The sequence below is a fragment of the Helicoverpa armigera genome, chromosome 2, assembly GCF_030705265.1.
Source record: "Helicoverpa armigera isolate CAAS_96S chromosome 2, ASM3070526v1, whole genome shotgun sequence".
Classification (NCBI taxonomy): Eukaryota; Metazoa; Arthropoda; class Insecta; order Lepidoptera; family Noctuidae; genus Helicoverpa; species Helicoverpa armigera.
Window position 1 is genome coordinate 4,859,196 of NC_087121.1, and position 16,287 is coordinate 4,875,482.

Below are 16,287 nucleotides of genomic sequence, written 5' to 3' on the forward strand. Positions count from 1 at the left end.
AAGTCGCGGGCACCAGCTAGTGCAGAAATAAGATGATGGTCAGTAGCATCATGGTGGTAGGAACTTGTTTAACTGTGATTAGCCTGCTTACCCAGTGTGGTGAAGCGACTGGTTTTGCATTTACGTAGGTATTAATATTCATAATTTATGTAGGTACGTGTTTTTACTTCATGTTTGCCTGACGCGTAGAAAGGTCACCAAGGTGGAGATTCTTTCACAATTATTGATATATTTTTACACAGTAATTTACGAATTAATTAATTAATGTTTCTTGGTCGGTTCGGTAAATAAACATAAATAGGTAGTTCAAAGTTTATTTATTTTGCGGTTAGGGCTCGAATCGACAATAAGGCTAGTTACCTATATGGGTAGTTCTCATTATGAAGGAATTTTAACGGAACATTATTAGTCCCATGCTTTTTTTTCTAAAATTGAGTATGCTAAGTGGCTAGAAGTCAAGATTGTAACATAAATAAGCACAAGTTTTGCGGGTCAGACAAAATATTGGTAAATAATTAAATTATAGGTCTTTTAAAAAAATAATAAGGCAGGCAAATGATATATGGCACAGGAAAATGAAAATAAACATGAAATATGTATAAAAATGCATAATAAGTGACATGTAAATTATTCACTATATAATATTTTATATATTTATTAAAAACCGTTAACAATTTTAAGATGTGAATGTTATTTAACTGCCTGAAAAGTGAGAAATAACCAGGAAAGTGAGATTATTAAACACAAATTACCTGATTTATTCTTTATTTAAAAACAATGAATTACAAAATTTTAATAGCAAGTCACAATAAATAATGATAGTCTGTTTTATACAAGTCTGTAACTTAATAGTCTAAATTTGTCTTAAAGAGATCAATAAAATCAACCCATTCTATGAAATGAATACGTTACACAAAATAATCAGCTGCCTTTTTTCAGGTACTAACTTTAAAGAAACTTAATTATTAGAAGGGCATATATAATTTCAGTGTTTTTTTTAATAATAATCAGTCGAAAATTCTCTAAATACATAGGTCAGTTTAAGTTTGCATTGCATAGTCTTTATCCGATAACCAGGCAGGACACTTGAACGATACTATATCCGTTTTGATGCAGTTACATTGCGCCATTGATGACATATGATGCATTTGATCCAATCTTGACCTGTTGTGTATTCTTTGTATAACAATCCACAGATAATACAATAACAATCATCAGAATCAGTTTCGTGTCTTTCTTCATCGTTCAGTCATCTCGGATATTGTTTTTATCTTTCCTATATGTACTGCTTGACTTTAATTACCTAATACTGTTTTTTTCTTTTCTTTCAAAGTACCTAACTTCTCTGGATCATTTTTCATTCTGTCATAATGTTTTCTTTATTTTTTTTGCTTTTGTGCTAGTACTTCTTCCCTGGTCTTTTTTTTCTTAGGTTGTGACATTTTGGTTTCTGTGGAAACAAGGCCTCAACGGATAAAAATATAAAATGTTAAGAAAAAAAATAGAAATCCAAGGAAATCTATCACTATCCTGTAATGTTATCACTTTCCTGTGTACACAAATCCAGACAAGTGATATACAGAAAAGTGATAATTTTGATGTTATTCTCAAAAAACACAAAAACGTTGTCTTTGAATGACATTTCACTACTTCATTGAATATTTATCCTTGGTGTATTATTTAAAATAATAAAAATTATATATGAAATCTAAATATTGTTTACGTAAATACTTACCATACAAGTGAGAAGTTGTCTGTCCCGAACGCGTCTGCGGTCGATCAGAGCTTCGTTGCGACTATCTGATTGGCTTTTACGCGGAACTATGAGCGGCAATGAGCTTACCTAACTACCTACTTTGTCATAGAAATCTGGCAACAGCTATCAAAATTCAATTTATAGGTATTCTTGACACGTTTTTAGCTGACAGGAATGTGATACACAATTCTTGTCGCCCCTATTCTATGAATAAAAATCGTCAAAAAATAGGGAGCTACAAAACTTTTTTTTCGGTTTTAGCAAAGTTTTACTAATTGTTACTGTGATTAGGTATTGATTGATTTATTTATGTATTTACTTTACGCATTATGTCGGTAGAAAACTTGCGTTTTGGAAAATCGCCCCACAGGAAAGTGACATTTTTGCTCATGTTGAGGCATTTTTCTACAAAAAGATATTTTCGAATCTATCTGAATTTCAGTGCCCATATAAAATCCAATTGCTTAGTTATTCTAGATTTAAAATAAATCAAAAATATTTAAAAACTAATGAGCTATGATTCGAGCCAACCAAAATTCCTTGATTATGAGAACTAGCCATATGTTTAATGTCTTTGCAATAAGGGGACTTTACCAGCTCACAAACAATCTGAAATGAAAATTATTATTTATTACCTAACACGCGAAACGGAACCGTTGTAGATTGTTACTTAATACGAAACTAACATGTAATTTCACACAAAGCAGAAATAAGAACATTTACTTACGTCTACCTTTACGGTGGATTGTCAACACTTGTCTTGAAGCTTTCTCTACTGATCATAGCAATTTTCCGCACCACTTTCCATGCCCACTGTATCGTGTTAATAAAAACAAATGATTGTGGGCTCAGTAACGTATCGAAAGTAAGAAAGTTCATCATTCTTTATTTATAAACCTAAACTAGCTTTTGCCCGCAACTTCGTTCGCGTGGAATAGTGACTACCAGCAGATTTTTGATTTGACCAATAGATTGCGCTATATGTCCGTAATAAATTTTATTTTTTATTTTTATTTTTTGTAATAAAAACTATCCTATGTCCTTTCTCAAGTTTCAAACTATGTCTGTACCAAATTTTACACAAATCGGTTCAGTAGTTTAGGCGTGAAGAAAAGACAGACAGACAGACAGACAGAGACAGAGAGAGTTACTTTCGCATTTATAATATTAGTTTGGATTGTGCCATTTGAAATACGCGTACCTAGTACCTAATATCAACTATCAAAATGTCTTGTTTCCGAGCTAAGGAGATGAATAGGTATTCTATGAAAAAGTCCCGGGGTCTTTACACTCTAAGTAATCCCCTTTTATAATCCCTGAGGTACGTAGTCCCCTTGTGAACTATCCTTAAAGTAGGTACATTCTATCCTCATATATCTTAGAAGTAAAATAAGTTCATCGTACGTACATTTCTCCTTATTGCACTTAATTAAATTTCTAATGTTAATGAGCGTTCCTGTTAATGCTACTATAACAGTAAAGATAAAAAGCTAGTGATACCGACATTTACTTATCTAGAAAAACAAATCAATTTATATTCTTAAGTAATAGTAATATTTAATAGGGGGCGTACCGTTTATAATATATTTTTTCACTGCTATTTATTACAAAGTTAAGTATCATAAGTCTTGATTGTTTATGCTTAGTGTTAGTCAAATGGATGCAAAGAGGGTTTATGACGAGGTTTAGAACAATAGTGCCATTAACGTTATCAGCGCTAACTATGGATCAATGCACCGTTGATCTTCGTGGCGGTTTTAACGAAGAATTATAAGGAAAGAAAGTGCACACGTTTATGTATTAGATTAGTTCATTATTATATTTCTATGATCATTTAGAAGAGCTCGTGCCTAAGTCAAAGCCGAACGACCGATCTTCCGTGCGTATGTCCGAGTTATACCGTGTTTCGGAAGCCATCTTAAATTGGTGGGTCCTGGCTGTCATTTGGATAATTTTGGCAGTCGTTAGGGATAATCAGATGGTAATTCTGACAACCAGTTACATAAAGGGGTATCAGGTTGCGCGGGTAACTGAGTTGAGGGGGTCAGATAGGCAGTCGTCCCATGTAAAACACTGGTACTCAGCTGCATTTGGTTAGACTGCAAGCCGACCCCAACATTGGGAAAAGGCATGTTCATTTTAATATAAGTCAGTGATAGGTTAAGGAACAAAGTATCATAATGTTTCCGTTCTACTATAAAAGTGACCATAAGTAATTAATTATTGTGAGTCAATATAGCAATTAATTAGCACTATCAACATAATGTTATACATTTATTTTTATAGAAGAATATTTATTGTTGTTATTAGTTCATGAGTCAGGGCTAGGCACATAGATATGTATGTAGTTCCTTGGACCGCATACAAATGCTATTTTAATACAAATAATAGCTTAGCAATTGATACACATACTTACTGAAAATATTATTATTTTAACTAAGCGTTTAAAAGTTCTATTGTATGGGACATGCGCCCCGGTTGGCGGCCAATGCCTTTTACAAATAAAATATGGGTGCATATATCTAATAAAACAACATTCTACAATAATCCACGATCTACATCGGAACTCATATATAACGACGATGTGACTGGGTCAAGGTCCGCCAAGATAGCAAATATCTTCGCAAGGTGCATAGATGGTAAGTTATTGCTGCCACTGTCCACGAACCGGTTTGGCCATTCATCATTGGGGTAGCCATATTGTAAACTTTTGAAAGACATTATCATGACGTAACAATACAGAGTTTCGTGCTTTCGGGCTTACATAATAAGATAAAAAATATATATTTCTGAGTAATCAATTTTATTGTTACCTGAATGCTGTGTCCTAGTTATAATGGCAAGATAAGGAAATCCTAGCCAAGGTGGGGAGATAATGAAGATAATCGTTACAATTGTTGTTATTAAGTTATTAGTAATCAGATTTTATTTTCTCATCGTAACTGCTTCTTAATCTTCCTCTAAGCAAGCTTAAGGATAGTCAGTGGCGGCGTAGCATCGGGCGGCACCCGGGGCGCACTACTTATTGAGCACCCTGGCTGCCCCAAAAAACGACAAAATATAATTACGTAGTAAAAAGAATCATACAGAATTAACAAGAAAGTACCCAAACAAGTTTGGAAAAAGCACCGTATAGTATAGAAGCCGCGAGCGTAGCGAGCGCGAAATTTTAGATATTTGAAACGCAAAAAGATACCTATGTAAAGAAATTACTGTAAAGTGTAAGGCGCGAGCGCAGCGAGCGCGAAATTTTCGAGTTTTGGAACACAAAAGTACTCAAACATGTTTGAAAAAAAAGACCGGAAAGTGAAGCAGCTGCGAGCGTAGCGAGCTGAAAATTTTGTGAGATTTGGGACACAAAAGTACTCAAACAAGTTTGAAAGAAGCACTGTAAAGTAAAGAAGGCGCGAGCGTAGCGAGCGCGTAATTTTTGATATTTGGGATGCAAAAAGATACCTATGCAAAGAAATTACTGTTAAGTGTAAGGCGCGAGCGCAGCGAGCGCGAAATTTTCGAGTTTTGGAACACAAAAGTACTCAAACATGTTTGAAAAAAAAAGACCGGAAAGTGAAGCAGCTGCGAGCGTAGCGAGCTGAAATTTTTTTGAGATTTGGGACACAAAGTCCTTCACCTCCGCTTACAAATAGCGCCTAAATAGCTTAGAAATATCCACTGTTAAGTGAATTTTTTTATAGTTATTTTTGAGGTAACTCAGAATTAAGCATAAATTAAAAGCTATTTAGGCGTAACTAAAGCGAGTGTCAGTTGTTTTTGCTATTTCGGTGGTTTAACTTTTTGCTTTTGAGGGCTTAAAAAGTAAGCGCAGAACAATTTAGAAATTTTTTTCTAACTTCGAGGAATTAATTTAAGAAATACAAAAGCAAAAATACAAGAGAAGGGTGACAGTCGGACTGAGAGGGGTGACCGCCTCGATGTCTCGCACATGCACTGTTGTAGTTTTGTTTAAAATGTGAATATCGCGTGAATATAGTAAATGGTAGTGAACCTAGGCTTCGCAGATTAGAATGGCACCCTTAGTGACTTGTCTCTTCTGCCCGCGCCATCCTGGTCGTGCAGATATGTGCCGACCGAGATGGCACCCCCCGAGATGTGGCACCCGGGGCGGACCGCCCCCTCCGCCCCCCCCTTACGCCGCTACTGAGGATAGTAAATATGGTAAAGCTTCGGTGAGCTAGAGTCATAATCATTTAGTTTCGAACTGGGTACTTTAAAGTAACACCTTATCCCAGCTTTTGTTACTTTGGTTTCGTTATCGACAGGCTTAATAGTCGTATCAGTGTTACGCCTTAATAATGGTTTCCTATTAATATTGTAATTATGCCTTCTAAAAAGTCTTACAAATTGAAATCACCAACATGCACTGATCAAGCGTGATGATAAAAGCTTAATCCTTCTCTGTGCCCAGCATAAGGACGATAAAAAGACTGTCGAAGATGATGTACATTTTACAATTATCAGAGGACATATTGCAGCAATACTTTTTACAACAAGCTTAACATTAACCTTTTTGGAATGTAATTCAAGTATTGAGTAATCCATGTTCACACGCATGTTTGTCCCATACGTAGAACACGCAGATTTGTACAAACATATTTTGCAACTATTGTACGACACGGATTGTTGGAAACACTTGACCTTTGAGGGTAGCATTATGATATTAAGGTAACATCTGCTGCACCGTAGCTGTAGTAGCGTGCATATAGAATTGAGAAACTTTTGCTGGTCTGGCAAACCATACAAAACTTTAAAGTAAACATAGATAGTTATTATGTAATTATAAATCATAATTATGTATGACTGAAAACATTTTGTGCATACGTTGCAGGTATGGGTTTTTATGGGTATGTTTCTTAAATCAGAGAGGAAAAGATGTTCCTTTAACTCATTTCAGCTAATTATTTGACTGGGAAAAACTTACGTAGACGCAATTAAATATTCCGTAGACAGAGGGACATAGGTACATAGATAAATACAAGACCTATACCTACTATAAGTGCTATAAGCGTATAGCGGGAGACGGATTTAAGTTCCATGAATTGCACCAGTGTTTTAACGATACCTCTGGGATGTGTGGGAGTGTTATATTTATGGAACGGGTTTTCTTACTGAAAACTGAAATATGCTTACTAGTTTCTATTATATGTATGAAGAAAAACTACCGTTTTTTGCACTAGAAGTTTTGAAGCCAGACAGATAGACTTACTTTAGCATTTATTGTAGGTAATTGTTTCACTCAATAGACGTTTATTGATCCCGGCATATAAACGAAATCTCAAAGTCCAGCGCTAATATGTTGTAGATTGAAATGTAGCGTATAATGAATTCGGTACGCAGATGGAACGAAGCATTGTTACCCTACTTACAATGCAATGTATGTCAATAGCGACTCAATATTATCAATACGTGTATGTTTGGGCATCGCTATTCTGTACTAACTTATTGTTTACATAGATTTACTTTGTCGTAATTACTTGGATATAAATATCGATCACCTGGTGATAAAGGGTTTTTGGGAGTGTTGTCCGTTTGTAATTCTGACATGAAAAATGCTTATCTAATAATTAATGATTTTTGAATGAATAAAAGAAAAAGCGTTTTATGATGTGATTATACTTTTGACTTGATCTGTTCACAGACGTCTGAAATAAAAGTGCAAAATCTCACAGTATATCTAGTTGCAATAAGCAGAGCTAAGATTATTACAATTAAGAAATTATGTATTTAGCCAACCGAAATGTTAATGTAACTGTAGGTAGTAGTTGTATTAAATTATTATTATTTATTTAGAACATATAATTTACATTTTTAAATATTAAATATAAAAATAAAAAACATTTAAAAATATAAAAAATAGGTTGCCACCGATATCGGGCACAGGGTCCAAGGTACCGGTGGTTAGGGTCCCAGAGACAGAAACCTCCTCACAATACGTGCCGTATCAAGGAGTACTGCCTTCTGAATCAGTCCCTTGATCCAGCCGCCCAACGAGAGCCTCCTGAGGTGTTCGTCGAGGCTCTTGGCTATTAAACCATTGGCCGTAACGACAATCGGCACAACAACAGCCGTGTCGACACTCCACATGGCGACAACCTCGTGCGCTAAGTCGAGATACTTTATTTGTTTCTCTTTCTCAGCTTTCACAAGGTTCTCGTCATGCGGAACGGCGACATCGACTATCATCGCGCGGCGCGCTAATCGATCTATCACCACAATATCAGGCTTATTGGCTACAATAGTCCTATCAGTGATGATAGACCGATCCCAGTACAACGTGATATGATCCTTTTCGAGAACTGGGTCGGGCGCATACTTGTAGTACGGTACCTCAAGGTCTACAAGGTTGTATTGCAGAGCAAGCTGCTGGTGGATGATCTTGGCCACTTGGTTATGCCTGTGCAAATATTCACCGTTAGCCAAACGAGAACAACCAGATATAATATGTCTGATAGACTCACCCGGATGGTGACATGCCCGACATATGTCAACCGTCCCGTCTTTCATAATATACCTCCGGTAGTTATTCGTCAGGATAACTTCGTCCATAATTGCACATACAAACCCTTCGGTTTCTCCAAATAGGTCACCGAAGCGTAGCCAAGCTACGGACGCATTGAAGTCTACATCGGGGCCATGAAGAGCCCCGAAGAAGCGTCCGTGTAGCTGTTTGCTCTGCCATACCCCCTTGCGATCATGGGTAGATAGTACCACAGGTCTGCGCCAGTTCTCATTTGCCAACGATAGCGGGGTGAGTCCTTTGTCCACTGCTACCATATCACGATGCATACCCACGTCGCTTTTGAGAAGATATTCTCTGAGACTGCACACCTCACGGTTGTGGAGCGTCTTTGCATTTAAAAAGCCTCGGCCTCCACATTTCCGTGGGATGTACAGTCTCATCACCGACGATCGTGGGTGATGCATTCGCTCTGCGATCAGCAGTGTGCGGACTCTCCTATCCGAGGCATCCAATTCAGTTTGAGTCCATTTGAGTATGCCGAAGGAGTACATCAGGACTGGCATGACCCAACCATTATAGGCGCGAACCTTGTTGCCGCCTGATAAGGAACTTTTTAGAACCTTATTCAGGCGGCCAAAGAAACGCTCCCGCAATGACTGTTTCATGACAGCCACATTGATGCCTAACCCCTCCGCCATACCCAAGTATTTATATGTATCGTTTGCGGAGAGTGATCTCAGGTTTATAGAATCTGAGAGTTGTACTCCCTCAGATTCCACAATTCCCCCTCGCTTTACATGCATGACTGCACATTTGTCCACACCGAACTCCATCCTGATGCAACTACTGAAATTTTCAGTGATCTTCAGTAGCTTCATCAGCTGCAGTTCCGTGGTGGCAAATAGTTTCAGATCATCCATATAAAGCAAATGGGATATAACCTGACCCCCTCTCCGCAAAGGATAGCCCAGCTCCGAATCCTCTAGCAATGTGCTTAAAGGGTTCAAGGCCAGGCAAAACCAAAGTGGACTCAAACTGTCACCTTGGAATATTCCCCGCTCGATCTTAATAGGGTCGCTGGTCCCTTCAATTTGTCTACATCCTGGATAGTGAAGAACCGTTCTCCATTGCTCCATACATGACGCAAGAAAGGCGCGTAGAGTTGTATTTATTTTATACAACTCCAGTACCCTCTTAAGCCATGTATGGGGGACCGAGTCGTAGGCCTTCTTATAGTCTATCCAACATGTCGACAAATTCTTTCGGGATCGCCGAACCTGTTGGCTGATGACCATATCAGTGAGGAGCAGCTCCTTAGTAGCACGGGACCCCTTCCTACATCCATTTTGAGAAACTGACATAATTGAATACTTTTCAATATGTTGGTTTATTTTTAATCTCAAAATAGATGTAAGAAGTTTATAGACCGTCGGTAAACAAGTGATCGGTCTATAATTTTTGGGTTCCGCGGTACTGCCTGATTTATGGAGCAGATGGGTAACTCCTGTTGTTAGAAACTGTGGGAGCGACCCGGCTTCTAAGGATGACTGAAACTGTGATGCTAAACAGGGGTGCGAACTTTGCAGCCACTTTAACCAGAAATTGTGCAGTCCATCCGGTCCTGGTGATTTCCAGTTTTGCATCGGACGAGCTGCACAGGCTACGTCGGAGGAGGTAATATTGACCTCCTCCATTTCTGGTATTTGTTCACACTTCCGTTCAACATCACGTGTCCAGTCACCCTCCTCGTGAAATACGGGCGTCGACCAGAGGTTGCGCCAAAATATGTTTGTGGCACCATCATCCGGTCGGCTCCCGTCCATCACGCATTGCTCAGGTTGCTCCCAAGTTCTATATACCCATCTTTGATCACTCTGGAACATACGATTCTGGGTGTAACGTTCTACCCGTCGTTTATACCTTCGAATACGGCTCGCCCATGCACAGACTTTTTGCTTCAGGAAGTCGATGCGCTCCGTGACACGCGGCATATATTCATGAGAACTGAGTCCAGTCCCCATGAATGCACGCCTCACAAAGCGCATCACCCGTGGTCGGGTATTACCCTCCCTGAAGCAATATAGTTTGCCAATGAGTACTCTGGCCCCCTCGATACGACGCTCAATCCTGCACTGCCAAGCTGGTACCGCTGATTTTGGTCGTGTAGCTCTGTTACTGTCAGGGAATTTGACATTAGCTACACGACATGCAGCAACAGCCGCGCAATACACAATTGAGTGTGTATCAAGGAGGTCTTCGCTCTTTTCAAAATATTTTTCCAACAGCGAATCCAGAGCACACACCAACGCCCTATTCTGTCTGTGCATAGGCAAGCGAGGTAGTCGCGGTCGGTTTTCGACGGGTGAGTACCTAAACTCCTGAATCGCATCTTCCAGAGCACTCCTCAAGCGTTCGTTGCACTGAGTACTTACCGTTACAACCCTATCGTCCTCATCCCGTTCAACGAGATTGGACCGCGGCGTGGCCAAGGGCGGATCCAGCTTCGGCGCCAGGGGGGGGTCACACAGTCGTGGTCAAGTCATAAAAAATATTATATTGTAGCGTATGCTTCTTTTAATATTAAAAGTAGTAGTATAAATACAATAAGCGAGCAGAGTGAGCGCAATTTCTCGTATCAACTCCACACACAAGCGCCAAACAAAAAAGCGCGAGCGAAGCGAGCGCGAAAATTTTTGTCCAGGTCGAGGACTAAGGTTAAAAAAGTGTTTTTATGTAGAAAATGGTCCGAGTTGAGCGAACGCAATTTCTTGGACATCGAAACTTGGACTCACAGATGCGAAATTGAAAAAAGCGCGAGCGAAGCGAGCGCGAAATTTTTTATTCAGTTCGAGGACTAAAAGTAGATAAAAACACTTTCTTGCTGTATAACTAATATACAGCACAAATACAAGAAAGCGCGATCATAGCAAGCGCGAGATTTTTTTCAGGTTGAAGACTAAACGTTAGAAAACTATTGTGTACGCAGAAAAGGGTGCGTACGTTTTTTTATACAGTAAAACATTTTCTTCAATTGTCTTACTATTGGTAAGGGTTCATGAGATCAGGGCCGTCTCTAGCTCATGTAGCGCCTGGTTGCAATCATCATCCAAGCGCCACCTATGTATCTATTGAACGATGTTGAGTACTACATATTGATCGAAGTACTTTACAAGGAATATAAATAAGAACGTTCGAACGAAAGTCACTTTTTTGGTAGGTAAAGGACTTAAAAAACTAAAAACAGGACAACGTTATTGTAAAAATTAGCGCGAGCGCGCAAATTTTTTAATTTTGGGACACAAAAAGTTCATAAGTTTTAAAAAGCGCTGTAAAGTAACAAGCAGTCGGAAGCGCAAACCGTTTTGTTTTTGAGGACTCCATTAATATTTTTTTTTGCTATATGTATTTGACATATGAAGTTATCAAGGTAAGACATAACATACGACACAAAAGCACCTGATTAAGTACATTGTAAAACAACAAGTAGCCGCGAACGCAGCGAGCGCGAACTTTTTAAAATTATTTGTTTGAAGACTCACAAATCAGACTGGGAATTACGTAAAAATAAAAAGGAACCGTAATTAGAGCGAGTGCCAATTGTGTTCGTTGATTCGGTGCGTCAATAAAAATAATAAACAATCAGAAATACAGCACAGGCATAGTCATTTACTCGCGAGCGTAGCGAGCTAGAATTTTTTCACGTAGTTTGAGGATGTTAAAAGTTAAAAATAATCAATCCAACAAAGCCACTTCAATTATTGGTCCTGTTAGGTCTTGAACCTGGCCCAGGGGGGGGTCATGACCTTGTGACCTACCCCCTGGATCCGCCGTTGGGCGTGGCTCCGCCTGAAGGTGGCGGTGGCACCGCGGCCTGTGACGAGGTGGTGACCATAGGGCTGCTCAGCATCTCTAAGCGCAGCCGATCAAGTGCGGCGTCGTCCAGTCTGTGATTGCGCTGGATAACCCGCACCTGATCCGACAGTCGTTGGGCCGATACGTTGACGGCTGGCTCAAGCACCTGAAACAGAGACAGCATCCTATCACGGTACGCAGTGAGTAATTAAATTATCTTTATGATGTGTAATAAAACTGATTGCATTCAGAACCACAATTCTAGCGGCTCTTATAAACGTTTTTACTGAATAAACTAGACTTTCAATCATTTTACTATTTTGTTTCATAATAATATGGCGATTTCTAAAACATTCAAGGACAAAACGTAGAATATTGCGGTGCCATTTTCGCTTTTTAGGTATTTTAATTGTTGTTTGCTAATGAACAATCCTTTTAGGGTGGCAAATGATGACCAACAAAGTTTTGAAACGATAACCGATATGAAAGATTTAATAGGAGGCAAGAATATCCTTTGTCAAATCTATGATTAATAAATTTAAGCACCTTTAGGTACCCAATAACACTGTAAATAACTCTTTGATAATTATGATTGCTGATTCATGCGCGGATTCATGAAGCGACGTACAAAATCGAGAAGGAAAATTACCTAATTGAATCTTTTTTCAGTTCACAAAACGTATTTTTTGCTCGTTAAATCAAATGCAAGTTGGACAAAAACCAAGATGTTTTAACCTTGTTTATTGACCTGAGGTGAAGAAAACACTTCATAAAGTCTGTATTTTTTGATAATAACCTTGGTGTCAGTTTACTGGTCAGTTAGTCAGTATTAAAAGCATACTGCTGTAGGTATATGCATTATAGCTATAGGTACCGTACATATAGGTAGGTATGTGTGTAGGACGTAGGTGCATACCTTGACGATTAATCTCGATAACGATGATGATAATGTGAGAAACTATGTCGATCACATAGTTTATAATGGTAATGGTATGGTTTAATATGATTTAGATTACAGTATAGAACAAAATGATGTGCCTATCAGAAAATTCATTGGAATAATTCGGAGGTAATGAGGGTTTTCTAAAATGGCGTCCACGAGGTGGCAGCACCGAGTCGTCAGGTCCAGGTAACTGTCAAAGTGCTTATCTTTACTATGAATAGTGAACGATTTTAGTGTTTTTTTTTATTTTATAATTAAAGCACTGCATTATTGTTTTACTATTGAGGTTGAGTAAATAAAAAAAACTAAATCATATTGTGTTAACAAATTTTTCAACAAGCTTTTCCTTAGTACCAGTGACTTTTGCACCCTCTCTACCGTAGACCGTAGTCCATAATAAAATCAATAACACTTCCAATATAACAGAATTTCAATAAACAATAAGTTCGGACCCTACAATTCCATACTATTTGACAGCTGTTTGGACCTGACGCATACGAAGCGCCGCCTGGCGGCAGAAAAAGTATCGAAAACCCTCATTGTCTTTAAAAGATAAGGCATATATTTTAGTAACTTTAATTATCCTTAACTGATTTAATTATCCTTAACCGTAGCTGATCCCGCAAACTTCGTATAGTTTAATTAAACTATCCCTGGACCTCTATAAACATTTTAAAAACAAAAAAAGCCAAATCGGTCCAGCCATTCTCGAGTTTTGGTCAAACTAATGAACAGCAAATCATTTTTACATATAGGTAAGATTTAAAAAAAATTGCAAAATATATTGCAGAGTATTCTAAGTTTTTTGAATTGAAGCGGCTTAAAAATAAAATCAATAATGACTCTGTAGTTATTATTGTGTCCGTAGCGAAATCTAGACACAGAATTGACACGCACCGTCTGGATTGGAGACAGACATCTGTGCTGATAGTCTGTATGCCATCATTTACATACAGATCTATTAACTCACTTCCATAGCTAATGTCATCCATGACTGTAACAATGGGAATGTTAATAAGGCAGACGGCGATTTTGTGAATAATTTTTGAAAATTAATAAATTACACACTATACTCTTGATTTCTTCATAATAATTTTGAATATTTTTCGTAATCCATCGTTACTCAGAATTCAGCATTTTCAAGCTATATTTATCGGTTAAATTCATGACTTATTGCAACTTTGGACATTTTGCTTTTTTACTGCTTTTGTTCAGATCTTTGTTCTTTCTCTATTTGTTCGGTATGTACAAAATACCATTACTTATCAACAACGATTGCTACATTGCATGCTTCTCTTGTAACGCCTTGCAGACAGTCCAATATTTTTTCTCACGGTGTGTGCTCATTTATATGACAAGTAAGTATAGCTTACATGTGTAATAGTGTGATTCGTACAACCATAAAGTAAAAAACCCATTCATATATTTTTTTACTATAGGAATAGCTGTATCGTTTACATACGTATGGAGCTTTACAAACGAAAAACCTTCCGATTCAAGTTTTGACGAGCTGAAAATCAGTCCAAAATTTTTGTACACTTATTTTAAATACCGCTAATGCCCAATGTGTCATTAACATGAGTACCTATGGTTTAGTATGAATTAAACCATAGTATGTTTTATTTCTATTGTTGCATGGTTCCATTCAATGCATAAAATATAAGTAATGACTATCATAATATTTACACGTTGTACCGAAATACAGCTCATTCATTAATGCTAATGTAGTCAGGGTTCAACGTTTTGATTTTGATCGCGATATAAACTTTGTGTAGGTATGTCTAGTATTCAGTTATTTTTTTTATTAAGGATAGGTAATATAGTTAATGAATCTGCTTTTCTCATCTTGGTCACTGACTACTTAAGATTTTAAAACACCCAACGACAACAGTCTTTAGAGGTAATTTAAGTCTAGATTAAGTTGCGTTATTACAAGATCTTTCAGGATTTCTTGTATTTTTGTCGGGAACGTTTGCCTAAAACGGATGTCAAATGACCTACAAATACATTGGTTTCCGTTTAACATAAAACTGTACTGTACCTACAAAATTATAAATAGTATCAAGTAGATATTTTCGCAAGCGATGAGGTCAGATTTTTTCTTGACTTATATTAGTGTAATAAATGGTTGTCATGGTTTAGATTCTGAGGTTTCACGCTTCACGGTTGCCGATTCCCAATGTTAAGTGGTTAGCAGACAGTTAGCGAGTCGATACGATTCAATGGCGACTGCCTATTGTACATTATGACCGACGACACGATCTCTTATCATTTTACATAAAAAAACTGAATTATTATAATTTCACACAATAATATCTGATATAAACAAGTAGGTAAGGATGCATGATTATGGATTTTTCCAGTGTTATGTATGTGTCATTATCACCATCACCCTTATTAATCATCATCAGTGCGAGTATGGGCTTCTTGTCATACAGGGAAGGGATGAGCGTTAATCACCAGGCTTGCTCAATGCGGTTTGGCTTTTAATTAATTGAATGTTTTCTATGTTTTTCCTACACTATAAGTCAAAGGATTATCATATTACCAATAGTTTAATTTGGCTGAGTAATTTCATCTTTGGAATCATTTTATAAGTTTTCGTTTAAGTTGCATGCGGCATACCGGTGCACTATAAAATGCTTACTTCCTCTTTTGTTTTTGATTTATTGACAAGCAGAAATATAATAAAAAGTAAAATGCTGTCCAAAATACAAAAACGAAAGTTGCAGACAGCATGCAATATAAAAAACTTGAGAAATATTATATGTATTCATGTAAAGATTGATATCTCAACTTCCTCTATCTAGCAACGATTGCATAACTCTACATAATCATTTACTCACAAACAATGCGATAATCATGACACAGTTTAAAGGCATTTAAGATTGCAAATGCTTGCCATTAACATTTATATTAAGATTTTATCTATTATCATTTATCTGGGATTGTGAGGAAATTAATATATGTATGTATGTATGTAATCTCTGGCCCTTTTTATTCATTTTCCACATTTCCTAAGGGAAATCTGTACTTTTCTCAGCTCCACGCTAAGTTACCTGTTCTTACATAGGTGCAGCATATTTTCATATTTTAAATATTTAAATCCAATTTTCTCTTTAATAGGATAAACATAATTATTATTACCAAAAAAATGAATAATGTCATTCGTTATTTATATTTCGGATGAGTTGTATCACCGTGATTCATAAGACATTTTTTGTAGTACGGGTCAGTACTTTATGTGTGTCACAATGA